The 15,310-nt window shown below is 41.8% G+C and overlaps 11 non-coding genes across 11 annotated transcripts; all 11 read left to right on the forward strand.

The window, feature by feature from the left end:
- Positions 1-639: 639 nt before the first annotated feature.
- On the forward strand, positions 640-711 carry TRNAP-UGG (transfer RNA proline (anticodon UGG)). The gene has a single exon. It is a non-coding gene; the product is annotated as a tRNA-Pro (tRNA).
- A 2,325-nt stretch (positions 712-3,036) lies between these two features.
- TRNAP-UGG (transfer RNA proline (anticodon UGG)) lies at positions 3,037-3,108 on the forward strand. The gene has a single exon. It is a non-coding gene; the product is annotated as a tRNA-Pro (tRNA).
- Positions 3,109-5,433: 2,325 nt separating this feature from the next.
- Positions 5,434-5,505, forward strand: TRNAP-UGG (transfer RNA proline (anticodon UGG)). The gene has a single exon. It is a non-coding gene; the product is annotated as a tRNA-Pro (tRNA).
- Positions 5,506-5,777: 272 nt separating this feature from the next.
- TRNAV-CAC (transfer RNA valine (anticodon CAC)) lies at positions 5,778-5,850 on the forward strand. Its single transcript has one exon. It is a non-coding gene; the product is annotated as a tRNA-Val (tRNA).
- A 1,980-nt stretch (positions 5,851-7,830) lies between these two features.
- Positions 7,831-7,902, forward strand: TRNAP-UGG (transfer RNA proline (anticodon UGG)). The gene has a single exon. It is a non-coding gene; the product is annotated as a tRNA-Pro (tRNA).
- A 272-nt stretch (positions 7,903-8,174) lies between these two features.
- TRNAV-CAC (transfer RNA valine (anticodon CAC)) lies at positions 8,175-8,247 on the forward strand. Its single transcript has one exon. It is a non-coding gene; the product is annotated as a tRNA-Val (tRNA).
- A 1,980-nt stretch (positions 8,248-10,227) lies between these two features.
- TRNAP-UGG (transfer RNA proline (anticodon UGG)) lies at positions 10,228-10,299 on the forward strand. The gene has a single exon. It is a non-coding gene; the product is annotated as a tRNA-Pro (tRNA).
- A 272-nt stretch (positions 10,300-10,571) lies between these two features.
- On the forward strand, positions 10,572-10,644 carry TRNAV-CAC (transfer RNA valine (anticodon CAC)). Its single transcript has one exon. It is a non-coding gene; the product is annotated as a tRNA-Val (tRNA).
- Positions 10,645-12,624: 1,980 nt separating this feature from the next.
- Positions 12,625-12,696, forward strand: TRNAP-UGG (transfer RNA proline (anticodon UGG)). Its single transcript has one exon. It is a non-coding gene; the product is annotated as a tRNA-Pro (tRNA).
- Positions 12,697-12,968: 272 nt separating this feature from the next.
- TRNAV-CAC (transfer RNA valine (anticodon CAC)) lies at positions 12,969-13,041 on the forward strand. The gene has a single exon. It is a non-coding gene; the product is annotated as a tRNA-Val (tRNA).
- Positions 13,042-15,021: 1,980 nt separating this feature from the next.
- Positions 15,022-15,093, forward strand: TRNAP-UGG (transfer RNA proline (anticodon UGG)). The gene has a single exon. It is a non-coding gene; the product is annotated as a tRNA-Pro (tRNA).
- Positions 15,094-15,310: the final 217 nt, after the last annotated feature.

Here is a 15,310-nt window from a genome sequence, read left to right on the forward strand (position 1 = left end):
ACTTTTACAAGCAATCCTATGATAGTCAGCAGGACCCACCCTAAAAAGGAAGGGGCATCCACTTGGACCCTTTCCACCTTTTCTAAATCTCGCCTGATCGAGCCTGATTGAGCACTGATTGAGCAGATAAGCACATGTCATTCTCATTTCAGAAAGGTATTGGTTAGCTTGCTGCTAGCAGCTCAGTTATGTTATGATGTTAGAGGCTATGCAAGGAATGCTTTAGTCCAGCGATATGCAGTTTTTATTGCGCCTTGCGTTCACCAGGAAGATCTTTAGCTTGAATCTGTGGCCTAGGTATTCACCTTGGTATTTCTTTTGGCACAAAGTGAAGGAGTATTTGAGAGAAAATGCACAATGTGTTTCTTATGTTGTTATGAACAACTTGTTACTCTTTCTCATTAAGCTTCAGCCACTGAAGAAATATATAAATAAGGGCTGACTTCCTGTAAGACGTGTCCAAAGCTGGGACGGAATAAAAGGAGACACTTGTAAATGATAGTGCTATCGTTTGAGAAAGGGTAAGTTGAGACTGACTTTCATGCGTATTCACAGACCAAGCATCATAAAGATACCAGCATGATCTTCATTGCGGGCTTAGAGCCGGTATTAGCTTTTGAGAGGTAAGAGGATTTTGAGGGCTCGTTGGTCTAGGGGTATGATTCTCGCTTTGGGTGCGAGAGGTCCCGGGTTCAAATCCCGGACGAGCCCTTTTCTTGGTACTCTTTTCAAGTTGTTTTGAAGTTTGCGTTTCAAAACCAACATCAATTTTTTCTTTGCAGTAGTGGATAATTCTTTGCTAGAGTCTCATGCTTCAGCCCTGCCCAGTCTGAGCTAATACCAAACATCTGGTCTTGCATGGCATGTACGAGCGTTCAGCTAGGGATGTCGGGCAGGTTGCATGAAAGAAATCTAAAGCCAGAGGCCCATGGAATAGCCAGTTCGGAGCAGTTTCATTACAGAAAAATCAACTGTAGGTATCTGTTTCTGTAGTGTAGTGGTTATCAAGTTCGCCTCACACGCGAAAGGTCCCCGGTTCGAAACCGGGCAGAAACAGTTGTTATATTGTGTTGGCTACAATGTTGATAGGTGCCGTTTTGCCATGGAATTGTCCAAGCCCTGAAGATTATTTCATGCAATCTCGTTCCAAGAAAGGGAATTCTCTCAAAACACTAAAGTAATCGGCGTGTGGATGTATCTGTTGGTTCTCAGACCTTGCTTTCAAAAGAGCCCTGTAATCGGTTCACTGCTCACCTAGAACAAGCATTAACATGGAGAATTGTTGGCACCAACAGGAATCTTATTTTAGTGGAGTGTTTCTGGCTTTGAGTGCAGAGGCCCTCGGCTCAATTCCAAGATGATCCTTCTCAAGGTGATGATACAAATGCATTCTCACCTTTACGTTTAATGTCAGAATCATTTATTTCCAGTTGGTGGTGTAAGAATGTTTGCAACAGTATGGCGATTTTTCCTAGCCATGCATGAATGAAAGCATATCACTCGCCTTTAGGTGTTTTTCTAATACATTGATATTTGCATCTTCCTTCCTAGCCTGCATGTTTGACTATCTTACAGGCTGCATGTAATAAGTATCACATCAGGGCCCTTCTTCTACTCAATTCACAACTGTTCTATCACGACATAGATAAGAAAGCTGCATCTGCTTTTGTTGTGTAGTGGTAATCAGGTTTACCTGACGTGTGAAAGCCCCATGCTTTGAAAGTACACAGTAACAAAGAAACCGATGACTTTTATAATAAGGTGTCATGTGTGTCTCTTACTTTGCACAAAAAGTGCCAGAGATGACTTCATTTGCAGTCACTTGAAAAGTAGGGATTCTCCAATAAATGGTAAATGGTTGAAACAAATCTGAAGAAATGCATGACATACCTGTGTGTGTGTGTGTATGCATGTATGTATATATAGGGAGAGAGAGAGCGTCAATATAAACAGACTTTATTTCAATCAAGCTGTCTTTTCTATCCTTCAGGAGCAGAATGTTCTGATCATCAGCGCTCCAGAATGTAGTGTTTTCTTGGCAAGCATCACATATTGTGATGTGTTAGCTAAAAGTTCCATATCCTAGAGACTGATATATTCCTCTGTACTTGTACCTTGGGGATTCATCAAAACCTGGCATCATAAGCAGCTTTCTACTGCCACAGACTGGACAGCGAAACAATTTAAAATATCCCAGAAAAAGAAAATAAGCATGCTTAATCAGAGCTTTCTGGACAGGAAGGACATTTGAGCAAGTGAGGAATAAGCACTGCTTTTGTTAATTTGCATAGGCAGAATAGAGACTTCTGGGAAAAGGCCGAAATTACAGTCACAGAAAATGGCTGCATCTATAGAGAACGCTAAGAAGTGTTGGCAGCTTTTCCTCTGACCCTGGCCACTTTTACAAGCAATCCTATGATAGTCAGCAGGACCCACCCTAAAAAGGAAGGGGCATCCACTTGGACCCTTTCCACCTTTTCTAAATCTCGCCTGATCGAGCCTGATTGAGCACTGATTGAGCAGATAAGCACATGTCATTCTCATTTCAGAAAGGTATTGGTTAGCTTGCTGCTAGCAGCTCAGTTATGTTATGATGTTAGAGGCTATGCAAGGAATGCTTTAGTCCAGCGATATGCAGTTTTTATTGCGCCTTGCATTCAGCAGGAAGATCTTTAGCTTGAATCTGTGGCCTAGGTATTCACCTTGGTATTTCTTTTGGCACAAAGTGAAGGAGTATTTGAGAGAAAATGCACAATGTGTTTCTTATGTTGTTATGAACAACTTGTTACTCTTTCTCATTAAGCTTCAGCCACTGCAGAAATATATAAATAAGGGCTGACTTCCTGTAAGACGTGTCCAAAGCTGGGACGGAATAAAAGGAGACACTTGTAAATGATAGTGCTATCGTTTGAGAAAGGGTAAGTTGAGACTGACTTTCATGCGTATTCACAGACCAAGCATCATAAAGATACCAGCATGATCTTCATTGCGGGCTTAGAGCCGGTATTAGCTTTTGAGAGGTAAGAGAATTTTGAGGGCTCGTTGGTCTAGGGGTATGATTCTCGCTTTGGGTGCGAGAGGTCCCGGGTTCAAATCCCGGACGAGCCCTTTTCTTGGTACTCTTTTCAAGTTGTTTTGAAGTTTGCGTTTCAAAACCAACATCAATTTTTTCTTTGCAGTAGTGGATAATTCTTTGCTAGAGTCTCATGCTTCAGCCCTGCCCAGTCTGAGCTAATACCAAACATCTGGTCTTGCATGGCATGTACGAGCGTTCAGCTAGGGATGTCGGGCAGGTTGCATGAAAGAAATCTAAAGCCAGAGGCCCATGGAATAGCCAGTTCGGAGCAGTTTCATTACAGAAAAATCAACTGTAGGTATCTGTTTCTGTAGTGTAGTGGTTATCAAGTTCGCCTCACACGCGAAAGGTCCCCGGTTCGAAACCGGGCAGAAACAGTTGTTATATTGTGTTGGCTACAATGTTGATAGGTGCCGTTTTGCCATGGAATTGTCCAAGCCCTGAAGATTATTTCATGCAATCTCGTTCCAAGAAAGGGAATTCTCTCAAAACACTAAAGTAATCGGCGTGTGGATGTATCTGTTGGTTCTCAGACCTTGCTTTCAAAAGAGCCCTGTAATCGGTTCACTGCTCACCTAGAACAAGCATTAACATGGAGAATTGTTGGCACCAACAGGAATCTTATTTTAGTGGAGTGTTTCTGGCTTTGAGTGCAGAGGCCCTCGGCTCAATTCCAAGATGATCCTTCTCAAGGTGATGATACAAATGCATTCTCACCTTTACGTTTAATGTCAGAATCATTTATTTCCAGTTGGTGGTGTAAGAATGTTTGCAACAGTATGGCGATTTTTCCTAGCCATGCATGAATGAAAGCATATCACTCGCCTTTAGGTGTTTTTCTAATACATTGATATTTGCATCTTCCTTCCTAGCCTGCATGTTTGACTATCTTACAGGCTGCATGTAATAAGTATCACATCAGGGCCCTTCTTCTACTCAATTCACAACTGTTCTATCACGACATAGATAAGAAAGCTGCATCTGCTTTTGTTGTGTAGTGGTAATCAGGTTTACCTGACGTGTGAAAGCCCCATGCTTTGAAAGTACACAGTAACAAAGAAACCGATGACTTTTATAATAAGGTGTCATGTGTGTCTCTTACTTTGCACAAAAAGTGCCAGAGATGACTTCATTTGCAGTCACTTGAAAAGTAGGGATTCTCCAATAAATGGTAAATGGTTGAAACAAATCTGAAGAAATGCATGACATACCTGTGTGTGTGTGTGTATGCATGTATGTATATATAGGGAGAGAGAGAGTGTCAATATAAACAGACTTTATTTCAATCAAGCTGTCTTTTCTATCCTTCAGGAGCAGAATGTTCTGATCATCAGCGCTCCAGAATGTAGTGTTTTCTTGGCAAGCATCACATATTGTGATGTGTTAGCTAAAAGTTCCATATCCTAGAGACTGATATATTCCTCTGTACTTGTACCTTGGGGATTCATCAAAACCTGGCATCATAAGCAGCTTTCTACTGCCACAGACTGGACAGCGAAACAATTTAAAATATCCCAGAAAAAGAAAATAAGCATGCTTAATCAGAGCTTTCTGGACAGGAAGGACATTTGAGCAAGTGAGGAATAAGCACTGCTTTTGTTAATTTGCATAGGCAGAATAGAGACTTCTGGGAAAAGGCCGAAATTACAGTCACAGAAAATGGCTGCATCTATAGAGAACGCTAAGAAGTGTTGGCAGCTTTTCCTCTGACCCTGGCCACTTTTACAAGCAATCCTATGATAGTCAGCAGGACCCACCCTAAAAAGGAAGGGGCATCCACTTGGACCCTTTCCACCTTTTCTAAATCTCGCCTGATCGAGCCTGATTGAGCACTGATTGAGCAGATAGGCACATGTCATTCTCATTTCAGAAAGGTATTGGTTAGCTTGCTGCTAGCAGCTCAGTTATGTTATGATGTTAGAGGCTATGCAAGGAATGCTTTAGTCCAGCGATATGCAGTTTTTAATGCGCCTTGCATTCAGCAGGAAGATCTTTAGCTTGAATCTGTGGCCTAGGTATTCACCTTGGTATTTCTTTTGGCACAAAGTGAAGGAGTATTTAAGAGAAAATGCACAATGTGTTTCTTATGTTGTTATGAACAACTTGTTACTCTTTCTCATTAAGCTTCAGCCACTGAAGAAATATATAAATAAGGGCTGACTTCCTGTAAGACGTGTCCAAAGCTGGGACGGAATAAAAGGAGACACTTGTAAATGATAGTGCTATCGTTTGAGAAAGGGTAAGTTGAGACTGACTTTCATGCGTATTCACAGACCAAGCATCATAAAGATACCAGCATGATCTTCATTGCGGGCTTAGAGCCGGTATTAGCTTTTGAGAGGTAAGAGGATTTTGAGGGCTCGTTGGTCTAGGGGTATGATTCTCGCTTTGGGTGCGAGAGGTCCCGGGTTCAAATCCCGGACGAGCCCTTTTCTTGGTACTCTTTTCAAGTTGTTTTGAAGTTTGCGTTTCAAAACCAACATCAATTTTTTCTTTGCAGTAGTGGATAATTCTTTGCTAGAGTCTCATGCTTCAGCCCTGCCCAGTCTGAGCTAATACCAAACATCTGGTCTTGCATGGCATGTACGAGCGTTCAGCTAGGGATGTCGGGCAGGTTGCATGAAAGAAATCTAAAGCCAGAGGCCCATGGAATAGCCAGTTCGGAGCAGTTTCATTACAGAAAAATCAACTGTAGGTATCTGTTTCTGTAGTGTAGTGGTTATCACGTTCGCCTCACACGCGAAAGGTCCCCGGTTCGAAACCGGGCAGAAACAGTTGTTATATTGTGTTGGCTACAATGTTGATAGGTGCCGTTTTGCCATGGAATTGTCCAAGCCCTGAAGATTATTTCATGCAATCTCGTTCCAAGAAAGGGAATTCTCTCAAAACACTAAAGTAATCGGCGTGTGGATGTATCTGTTGGTTCTCAGACCTTGCTTTCAAAAGAGCCCTGCAATCGGTTCACTGCTCACCTAGAACAAGCATTAACATGGAGAATTGTTGGCACCAACAGGAATCTTATTTTAGTGGAGTGTTTCTGGCTTTGAGTGCAGAGGCCCTCGGCTCAATTCCAAGATGATCCTTCTCAAGGTGATGATACAAATGCATTGTCACCTTTACGTTTAATGTCAGAATCATTTATTTCCAGTTGGTGGTGTAAGAATGTTTGCAACAGTATGGCGATTTTTCCTAGCCATGCATGAATGAAAGCATATCACTCGCCTTTAGGTGTTTTTCTAATACATTGATATTTGCATCTTCCTTCTTAGCCTGCATGTTTGACTATCTTACAGGCTGCATGTAATAAGTATCACATCAGGGCCCTTCTTCTACTCAATTCACAACTGTTCTATCACGACATAGATAAGAAAGCTGCATCTGCTTTTGTTGTGTAGTGGTAATCAGGTTTACCTGACGTGTGAAAGCCCCATGCTTTGAAAGTACACAGTAACAAAGAAACCGATGACTTTTATAAAAAGGTGTCATGTGTGTCTCTTACTTTGCACAAAAAGTGCCAGAGATGACTTCATTTGCAGTCACTTGAAAAGTAGGGATTCTCCAATAAATGGTAAATGGTTGAAACAAATCTGAAGAAATGCATGACATACCTGTGTGTGTGTGTGTATGCATGTATGTATATATAGGGAGAGAGAGAGCGTCAATATAAACAGACTTTATTTCAATCAAGCTGTCTTTTCTATCCTTCAGGAGCAGAATGTTCTGATCATCAGCGCTCCAGAATGTAGTGTTTTCTTGGCAAGCATCACATATTGTGATGTGTTAGCTAAAAGTTCCATATCCTAGAGACTGATATATTCCTCTGTACTTGTACCTTGGGGATTCATCAAAACCTGGCATCATAAGCAGCTTTCTACTGCCACAGACTGGACAGCGAAACAATTTAAAATATCCCAGAAAAAGAAAATAAGCATGCTTAATCAGAGCTTTCTGGACAGGAAGGACATTTGAGCAAGTGAGGAATAAGCACTGCTTTTGTTAATTTGCATAGGCAGAATAGAGACTTCTGGGAAAAGGCCGAAATTACAGTCACAGAAAATGGCTGCATCTATAGAGAACGCTAAGAAGTGTTGGCAGCTTTTCCTCTGACCCTGGCCACTTTTACAAGCAATCCTATGATAGTCAGCAGGACCCACCCTAAAAAGGAAGGGGCATCCACTTGGACCCTTTCCACCTTTTCTAAATCTCGCCTGATCGAGCCTGATTGAGCACTGATTGAGCAGATAAGCACATGTCATTCTCATTTCAGAAAGGTATTGGTTAGCTTGCTGCTAGCAGCTCAGTTATGTTATGATGTTAGAGGCTATGCAAGGAATGCTTTAGTCCAGCGATATGCAGTTTTTATTGCGCCTTGCCTTCACCAGGAAGATCTTTAGCTTGAATCTGTGGCCTAGGTATTCACCTTGGTATTTCTTTTGGCACAAAGTGAAGGAGTATTTGAGAGAAAATGCACAATGTGTTTCTTATGTTGTTATGAACAACTTGTTACTCTTTCTCATTAAGCTTCAGCCACTGAAGAAATATATAAATAAGGGCTGACTTCCTGTAAGACGTGTCCAAAGCTGGGACGGAATAAAAGGAGACACTTGTAAATGATAGTGCTATCGTTTGAGAAAGGGTAAGTTGAGACTGACTTTCATGCGTATTCACAGACCAAGCATCATAAAGATACCAGCATGATCTTCATTGCGGGCTTAGAGCCGGTATTAGCTTTTGAGAGGTAAGAGGATTTTGAGGGCTCGTTGGTCTAGGGGTATGATTCTCGCTTTGGGTGCGAGAGGTCCCGGGTTCAAATCCCGGACGAGCCCTTTTCTTGGTACTCTTTTCAAGTTGTTTTGAAGTTTGCGTTTCAAAACCAACATCAATTTTTTCTTTGCAGTAGTGGATAATTCTTTGCTAGAGTCTCATGCTTCAGCCCTGCCCAGTCTGAGCTAATACCAAACATCTGGTCTTGCATGGCATGTACGAGCGTTCAGCTAGGGATGTCGGGCAGGTTGCATGAAAGAAATCTAAAGCCAGAGGCCCATGGAATAGCCAGTTCGGAGCAGTTTCATTACAGAAAAATCAACTGTAGGTATCTGTTTCTGTAGTGTAGTGGTTATCACGTTCGCCTCACACGCGAAAGGTCCCCGGTTCGAAACCGGGCAGAAACAGTTGTTATATTGTGTTGGCTACAATGTTGATAGGTGCCGTTTTGCCATGGAATTGTCCAAGCCCTGAAGATTATTTCATGCAATCTCGTTCCAAGAAAGGGAATTCTCTCAAAACACTAAAGTAATCGGCGTGTGGATGTATCTGTTGGTTCTCAGACCTTGCTTTCAAAAGAGCCCTGCAATCGGTTCACTGCTCACCTAGAACAAGCATTAACATGGAGAATTGTTGGCACCAACAGGAATCTTATTTTAGTGGAGTGTTTCTGGCTTTGAGTGCAGAGGCCCTCGGCTCAATTCCAAGATGATCCTTCTCAGGGTGATGATACAAATGCATTGTCACCTTTACGTTTAATGTCAGAATCATTTATTTCCAGTTGGTGGTGTAAGAATGTTTGCAACAGTATGGCGATTTTTCCTAGCCATGCATGAATGAAAGCATATCACTCGCCTTTAGGTGTTTTTCTAATACATTGATATTTGCATCTTCCTTCCTAGCCTGCATGTTTGACTATCTTACAGGCTGCATGTAATAAGTATCACATCAGGGCCCTTCTTCTACTCAATTCACAACTGTTCTATCACGACATAGATAAGAAAGCTGCATCTGCTTTTGTTGTGTAGTGGTAATCAGGTTTACCTGACGTGTGAAAGCCCCATGCTTTGAAAGTACACAGTAACAAAGAAACCGATGACTTTTATAAAAAGGTGTCATGTGTGTCTCTTACTTTGCACAAAAAGTGCCAGAGATGACTTCATTTGCAGTCACTTGAAAAGTAGGGATTCTCCAATAAATGGTAAATGGTTGAAACAAATCTGAAGAAATGCATGACATACCTGTGTGTGTGTGTGTATGCATGTATGTATATATAGGGAGAGAGAGAGCGTCAATATAAACAGACTTTATTTCAATCAAGCTGTCTTTTCTATCCTTCAGGAGCAGAATGTTCTGATCATCAGCGCTCCAGAATGTAGTGTTTTCTTGGCAAGCATCACATATTGTGATGTGTTAGCTAAAAGTTCCATATCCTAGAGACTGATATATTCCTCTGTACTTGTACCTTGGGGATTCATCAAAACCTGGCATCATAAGCAGCTTTCTACTGCCACAGACTGGACAGCGAAACAATTTAAAATATCCCAGAAAAAGAAAATAAGCATGCTTAATCAGAGCTTTCTGGACAGGAAGGACATTTGAGCAAGTGAGGAATAAGCACTGCTTTTGTTAATTTGCATAGGCAGAATAGAGACTTCTGGGAAAAGGCCGAAATTACAGTCACAGAAAATGGCTGCATCTATAGAGAACGCTAAGAAGTGTTGGCAGCTTTTCCTCTGACCCTGGCCACTTTTACAAGCAATCCTATGATAGTCAGCAGGACCCACCCTAAAAAGGAAGGGGCATCCACTTGGACCCTTTCCACCTTTTCTAAATCTCGCCTGATCGAGCCTGATTGAGCACTGATTGAGCAGATAAGCACATGTCATTCTCATTTCAGAAAGGTATTGGTTAGCTTGCTGCTAGCAGCTCAGTTATGTTATGATGTTAGAGGCTATGCAAGGAATGCTTTAGTCCAGCGATATGCAGTTTTTATTGCGCCTTGCATTCAGCAGGAAGATCTTTAGCTTGAATCTGTGGCCTAGGTATTCAACTTGGTATTTCTTTTGGCACAAAGTGAAGGAGTATTTAAGAGAAAATGCACAATGTGTTTCTTATGTTGTTATGAACAACTTGTTACTCTTTCTCATTAAGCTTCAGCCACTGAAGAAATATATAAATAAGGGCTGACTTCCTGTAAGACGTGTCCAAAGCTGGGACGGAATAAAAGGAGACACTTGTAAATGATAGTGCTATCGTTTGAGAAAGGGTAAGTTGAGACTGACTTTCATGCGTATTCACAGACCAAGCATCATAAAGATACCAGCATGATCTTCATTGCGGGCTTAGAGCCGGTATTAGCTTTTGAGAGGTAAGAGGATTTTGAGGGCTCGTTGGTCTAGGGGTATGATTCTCGCTTTGGGTGCGAGAGGTCCCGGGTTCAAATCCCGGACGAGCCCTTTTCTTGGTACTCTTTTCAAGTTGTTTTGAAGTTTGCGTTTCAAAACCAACATCAATTTTTTCTTTGCAGTAGTGGATAATTCTTTGCTAGAGTCTCATGCTTCAGCCCTGCCCAGTCTGAGCTAATACCAAACATCTGGTCTTGCATGGCATGTACGAGCGTTCAGCTAGGGATGTCGGGCAGGTTGCATGAAAGAAATCTAAAGCCAGAGGCCCATGGAATAGCCAGTTCGGAGCAGTTTAATTACAGAAAAATCAACTGTAGGTATCTGTTTCTGTAGTGTAGTGGTTATCACGTTCGCCTCACACGCGAAAGGTCCCCGGTTCGAAACCGGGCAGAAACAGTTGTTATATTGTGTTGGCTACAATGTTGATAGGTGCCGTTTTGCCATGGAATTGTCCAAGCCCTGAAGATTATTTCATGCAATCTCGTTCCAAGAAAGGGAATTCTCTCAAAACACTAAAGTAATCGGCGTGTGGATGTATCTGTTGGTTCTCAGACCTTGCTTTCAAAAGAGCCCTGCAATCGGTTCACTGCTCACCTAGAACAAGCATTAACATGGAGAATTGTTGGCACCAACAGGAATCTTATTTTAGTGGAGTGTTTCTGGCTTTGAGTGCAGAGGCCCTCGGCTCAATTCCAAGATGATCCTTCTCAAGGTGATGATACAAATGCATTGTCACCTTTACGTTTAATGTCAGAATCATTTATTTCCAGTTGGTGGTGTAAGAATGTTTGCAACAGTATGGCGATTTTTCCTAGCCATGCATGAATGAAAGCATATCACTCGCCTTTAGGTGTTTTTCTAATACATTGATATTTGCATCTTCCTTCTTAGCCTGCATGTTTGACTATCTTACAGGCTGCATGTAATAAGTATCACATCAGGGCCCTTCTTCTACTCAATTCACAACTGTTCTATCACGACATAGATAAGAAAGCTGCATCTGCTTTTGTTGTGTAGTGGTAATCAGGTTTACCTGACGTGTGAAAGCCCCATGCTTTGAAAGTACACAGTAACAAAGAAACTGATGACTTTTATAAAAAGGTGTCATGTGTGTCTCTTACTTTGCACAAAAAGTGCCAGAGATGACTTCATTTGCAGTCACTTGAAAAGTAGGGATTCTCCAATAAATGGTAAATGGTTGAAACAAATCTGAAGAAATGCATGACATACCTGTGTGTGTGTGTGTACGCATGTATGTATATATAGGGAGAGAGAGAGCGTCAATATAAACAGACTTTATTTCAATCAAGCTGTCTTTTCTATCCTTCAGGAGCAGAATGTTCTGATCATCAGCGCTCCAGAATGTAGTGTTTTCTTGGCAAGCATCACATATTGTGATGTGTTAGCTAAAAGTTCCATATCCTAGAGACTGATATATTCCTCTGTACTTGTACCTTGGGGATTCATCAAAACCTGGCATCATAAGCAGCTTTCTACTGCCACAGACTGGACAGCGAAACAATTTAAAATATCCCAGAAAAAGAAAATAAGCATGCTTAATCAGAGCTTTCTGGACAGGAAGGACATTTGAGCAAGTGAGGAATAAGCACTGCTTTTGTTAATTTGCATAGGCAGAATAGAGACTTCTGGGAAAAGGCCGAAATTACAGTCACAGAAAATGGCTGCATCTATAGAGAACGCTAAGAAGTGTTGGCAGCTTTTCCTCTGACCCTGGCCACTTTTACAAGCAATCCTATGATAGTCAGCAGGACCCACCCTAAAAAGGAAGGGGCATCCACTTGGACCCTTTCCACCTTTTCTAAATCTCGCCTGATCGAGCTAAATTGAGCACTGATTGAGCAGATAAGCACATGTCATTCTCATTTCAGAAAGGTATTGGTTAGCTTGCTGCTAGCAGCTCAGTTATGTTATGATGTTAGAGGCTATGCAAGGAATGCTTTAGTCCAGCGATATGCAGTTTTTATTGCGCCTTGCATTCAGCAGGAAGATCTTTAGCTTGAATCTGTGGCCTAGGTATTCACCTTGGTATTTCTTTTGGCACAAAGTGAAGGAGTATTTGAGAGAAAATGCACAATGTGTTTCTTATGTTGTTATGAACAACTTGTTACTCTTTCTCATTAAGCTTCAGCCACTGCAGAAATATATAAATAAGGGCTGACTTCCTGTAAGACGTGTCCAAAGCTGGGACGGAATAAAAGGAGACACTTGTAAATGATAGTGCTATCGTTTGAGAAAGGGTAAGTTGAGACTGACTTTCATGCGTATTCACAGACCAAGCATCATAAAGATACCAGCATGATCTTCATTGCGGGCTTAGAGCCGGTATTAGCTTTTGAGAGGTAAGAGGATTTTGAGGGCTCGTTGGTCTAGGGGTATGATTCTCGCTTTGGGTGCGAGAGGTCCCGGGTTCAAATCCCGGACGAGCCCTTTTCTTGGTACTCTTTTCACGTTGTTTTGAAGTTTGCGTTTCAAAACCAACATCAATTTTTTCTTTGCAGTATTGGGTAATTCTTTGCTAGAGTCTCATGCTTCAGCCCTGCCCAGTCTGAGCTAATACCAAACATCTGGTCTTGCATGGCATGTACGAGCGTTCAGCTAGGGATGTCGGGCAGGTTGCATGAAAGAAATCTAAAGCCAGAGGCCCATGGAATAGCCAGTTCGGAGCAGTTTCATTACAGAAAAATCAACTGTAGGTATCTGTTTCTGTAGTGTAGTGGTTATCACGTTTGCCTCACACGCGAAAGGTCCCCGGTTCGAAACCGGGCAGAAACAGTTGTTATATTGTGTTGGCTACAATGTTGATAGGTGCCGTTTTGCCATGGAATTGTCCAAGCCCTGAAGATTATTTCATGCAATCTCGTTCCAAGAAAGGGAATTCTCTCAAAACACTAAAGTAATCGGCGTGTGGATGTATCTGTTGGTTCTCAGACCTTGCTTTCAAAAGAGCCCTGCAATCGGTTCACTGCTCACCTAGAACAAGCATTAACATGGAGAATTGTTGGCACCAACAGGAATCTTATTTTAGTGGAGTGTTTCTGGCTTTGAGTGTAGAGGCCCTCGGCTCAATTCCAAGATGATCCTTCTCAAGGTGATGATACAAATGCATTGTCACCTTTACGTTTAATGTCAGAATCATTTATTTCCAGTTGGTGGTGTAAGAATGTTTGCAACAGTATGGCGATTTTTCCTAGCCATGCATGAATGAAAGCATATCACTCGCCTTTAGGTGTTTTTCTAATACATTGATATTTGCATCTTCCTTCCTAGCCTGCATGTTTGACTATCTTACAGGCTGCATGTAATAAGTATCACATCAGGGCCCTTCTTCTACTCAATTCACAACTGTTCTATCACGACATAGATAAGAAAGCTGCATCTGCTTTTGTTGTGTAGTGGTAATCAGGTTTACCTGACGTGTGAAAGCCCCATGCTTTGAAAGTACACAGTAACAAAGAAACCGATGACTTTTATAAAAAGGTGTCATGTGTGTCTCTTACTTTGCACAAAAAGTGCCAGAGATGACTTCATTTGCAGTCACTTGAAAAGTAGGGATTCTCCAATAAATGGTAAATGGTTGAAACAAATCTGAAGAAATGCATGACATACCTGTGTGTGTGTGTGTACGCATGTATGTATATATAGGGAGAGAGAGAGCGTCAATATAAACAGACTTTATTTCAATCAAGCTGTCTTTTCTATCCTTCAGGAGCAGAATGTTCTGATCATCAGCGCTCCAGAATGTAGTGTTTTCTTGGCAAGCATCACATATTGTGATGTGTTAGCTAAAAGTTCCATATCCTAGAGACTGATATATTCCTCTGTACTTGTACCTTGGGGATTCATCAAAACCTGGCATCATAAGCAGCTTTCTACTGCCACAGACTGGACAGCGAAACAATTTAAAATATCCCAGAAAAAGAAAATAAGCATGCTTAATCAGAGCTTTCTGGACAGGAAGGACATTTGAGCAAGTGAGGAATAAGCACTGCTTTTGTTAATTTGCATAGGCAGAATAGAGACTTCTGGGAAAAGGCCGAAATTACAGTCACAGAAAATGGCTGCATCTATAGAGAACGCTAAGAAGTGTTGGCAGCTTTTCCTCTGACCCTGGCCACTTTTACAAGCAATCCTATGATAGTCAGCAGGACCCACCCTAAAAAGGAAGGGGCATCCACTTGGACCCTTTCCACCTTTTCTAAATCTCGCCTGATCGAGCCTGATTGAGCACTGATTGAGCAGATAAGCACATGTCATTCTCATTTCAGAAAGGTATTGGTTAGCTTGCTGCTAGCAGCTCAGTTATGTTATGATGTTAGAGGCTATGCAAGGAATGCTTTAGTCCAGCGATATGCAGTTTTTATTGCGCCTTGCATTCAGCAGGAAGATCTTTAGCTTGAATCTGTGGCCTAGGTATTCACCTTGGTATTTCTTTTGGCACAAAGTGAAGGAGTATTTGAGAGAAAATGCACAATGTGTTTCTTATGTTGTTATGAACAACTTGTTACTCTTTCTCATTAAGCTTCAGCCACTGCAGAAATATATAAATAAGGGCTGACTTCCTGTAAGACGTGTCCAAAGCTGGGACGGAATAAAAGGAGACACTTGTAAATGATAGTGCTATCGTTTGAGAAAGGGTAAGTTGAGACTGACTTTCATGCGTATTCACAGACCAAGCATCATAAAGATACCAGCATGATCTTCATTGCGGGCTTAGAGCCGGTATTAGCTTTTGAGAGGTAAGAGGATTTTGAGGGCTCGTTGGTCTAGGGGTATGATTCTCGCTTTGGGTGCGAGAGGTCCCGGGTTCAAATCCCGGACGAGCCCTTTTCTTGGTACTCTTTTCACGTTGTTTTGAAGTTTGCGTTTCAAAACCAACATCAATTTTTTCTTTGCAGTATTGGATAATTCTTTGCTAGAGTCTCATGCTTCAGCCCTGCCCAGTCTGAGCTAATACCAAACATCTGGTCTTGCATGGCATGTACGAGCGTTCAGCTAGGGATGTCGGGCAGGTTGCATGAAAGAAATCTAAAGCCAGAGGCCC

The sequence above is a fragment of the Triturus cristatus genome, chromosome 8, assembly GCF_964204655.1.
Source record: "Triturus cristatus chromosome 8, aTriCri1.1, whole genome shotgun sequence".
NCBI classification, from domain to species: Eukaryota; Metazoa; Chordata; class Amphibia; order Caudata; family Salamandridae; genus Triturus; species Triturus cristatus.